Source organism: Juglans microcarpa x Juglans regia, chromosome 6S (assembly GCF_004785595.1).
Source record: "Juglans microcarpa x Juglans regia isolate MS1-56 chromosome 6S, Jm3101_v1.0, whole genome shotgun sequence".
Taxonomy (NCBI): Eukaryota; Viridiplantae; Streptophyta; class Magnoliopsida; order Fagales; family Juglandaceae; genus Juglans; species Juglans microcarpa x Juglans regia.
Window position 1 is genome coordinate 5,804,728 of NC_054605.1, and position 2,435 is coordinate 5,807,162.

General features: G+C 38.2%; 1 non-coding gene across 1 annotated transcript; it reads left to right on the forward strand.

Annotated features, from left to right (window-relative positions):
* The first annotated feature begins 2,067 nt into the window (after window positions 1-2,067).
* On the forward strand, window positions 2,068-2,177 carry LOC121238011. Its single transcript, XR_005935057.1, has one exon. It is a non-coding gene; the product is annotated as a small nucleolar RNA R71 (small nucleolar RNA).
* The last annotated feature ends 258 nt before the right edge of the window (window positions 2,178-2,435 follow it).

Below are 2,435 nucleotides of genomic sequence, written 5' to 3' on the forward strand. Positions count from 1 at the left end.
AAGAATCATATAAGTATACTTGGTCATTAGGCTTAAACATCTTCCTAACAATATTTTTATCATGAAACGCCTTCATTTTAGCCTTACAGATTTTAGAGTTCTCATAAGCATAATTTCTCAATTCCTCTAACTCAATCGACTAAATTCTCTTAAACTTAACCGCATTCAATTTTGAAGAAATACTAACAGGTGAAGTGTCACCTAGGCCAAGAAATGCATGCTTTAAACCAGAGGAATTTGTTTTTCACTTTTCTTAGGCAACTCCTCAAATTTCAATTGCCAAGTCTATGTTCCATAATCCTGAGTTTCATAAAAGATAGCATAAATATCAACATCAGATGAATCACTAATAGTATCAAACTCAGAATTAACAAAGAAATATTCAATGGGGTCAGAATCATGAGTTGTGCGAACTCCCTTGTCTATGAGTTCGTCAATCATCTATGTTTGTTGGCACTCATCATTCTCCCTGGGCTGTTTACTGATGTGGAATATGTTGACCTCCATGGCGATGTTTTTAAAAGATAGTTTCATCAGCACATTCCTGCAGTTTATAAGTGTGTTAGCCATAACAAAGAAAGGTCAATGAGAGGAATCTTAAGAGTCAGACTCAACAATCGACTGAGTATCCAAAATTAAAAAATCCACAGGGTAGTAAAACTTATCAATTTGGATCAAAATATCCTCAACTATCCCTCTCGGTTTCTTAACTGAACGGTCAGCCAATTGAAGCACAACATAAGTGGGCTTAATTTCACCCAAACCAAGTTGCAAATAAATAGAATAAGGCATCAAATTTACACTAGCTCCTAAATCTAACAACGCTTGCCCAAACTCATGATTCCCAATATTAGATGCAATGGTTGGACAATCAGGATCCTTGTATGTAGGAAGAATTCGTTGCTCAATTAGAGCACTAACTTGCTCTGTCAGGAATGTTGTCTTCTTAACATGGTGCTTTTTCTTAACTGTATACAAATCTTTGAGAACTTTTGCATAAGTAGGAACTTATTTAATAACATGCAAACGAGGAAGATTGATATTTACTTGCCAGAGGTTCTCCAAGATTTCATTGCTAGAATCTAAAGCTCGCATACCAAATTTTAAAGCTTGAGGAAATGGTACCTTAACTGGGCTCTTGATGGCTTCCTTGGGCAACTTGGCACTATTATTGCTTTGTTCCTCTTCAACATCCTCTGGGTTATCAGTTGTTGGGAAGTGTAAGGACTTACCACTTCGTGTCACAATGGCATTGACTTCCTTCAAATTTTCTTGAGCCATATGTTGACCTTGGGGTGTGGATTGAGATTGAGAAGGGAACTTGCCACGCTCATTCACACTCAAAGAGCTCATCAACTTGGATACATGGCTCTTTATCTCCTTGTTTTCTTCAACAACTTGTATAATCAAAAATTCAAACTTTTGATTAGTTTTACCCTATACCTCAATAAAAGCATGCAAAGTATCTTCTAAGGAGTTTCAAGAAGAGGAAGATGCATGATACGGTGTAGGATAAGCGCTAGGTGGTCGTGCAGGCTGCTGGTTTTCAAATTTCCAATTAAAATTAGGGTGATTACGCCACCCAGGATTGTAGGTATCAGATAAAGGTGCAAAAGGCTTCTTATACATACCTACAGCATTACATTGTTCCTCATACATTCTCTTCATTTCAGCAAATGTGGGGCACTCTTGAGCTAGGTGATCTACCCCACCACACACAAAACACAGTCCAAAGGACTCTAGAAGAGTAGCCATGTATGTTGGCTTTAAATCCTTAGTTTTTAACACATCTAACTCCCTAGTAAGCATCTTCTCCTTAGCTTTTAGGTTATCATCTTCCCTAAGATGGTAACTTCCACCACCATTTGGATTTCCAGTAGGTCGTGACCTATACTCTCGGTAGCACTAGGTCCGGTCCAAGTGTGAGCTTTTCAGCAAGCTCATTGAGATATTCTATGGCCTCATCAGGATTTTCTGTAAAAACTCACAATTACACATCACCTCTATGAATTGACACTCTCTAGTTGTAAGACCCCCATAGAAATAACTAACTAAGTGCCAGTTCTGATACCCATGGTGAGGACACATACTCAACAACTCATTAAGCCTCTCCTAAGCCTGATACAAAGTCTCACTATCCTTTTGTGCAAAGGTGGAGATCTGCCTCTTCAAAGTATTGGTCTTATGCTGGGGAAAGTATTTGTTAAAGAAGACTTGTGTCATCTCATTCCATGATCCTATTGATCGTGGCCTTAGTAATTACAAAAAGCTCTTCGCTCTATCCTTCAAAGATAAAGGAAGGAACTTACGTCTCACAACATCATCTGTAGCATTATGACTATGGAAAGTTGCAACTACTTCCTCAAACTCCCTAATGTGCAAATAAGGATTTTCATTCTGTAAACCATGAAAGGTGGGAAGTAGTTGTATCATCC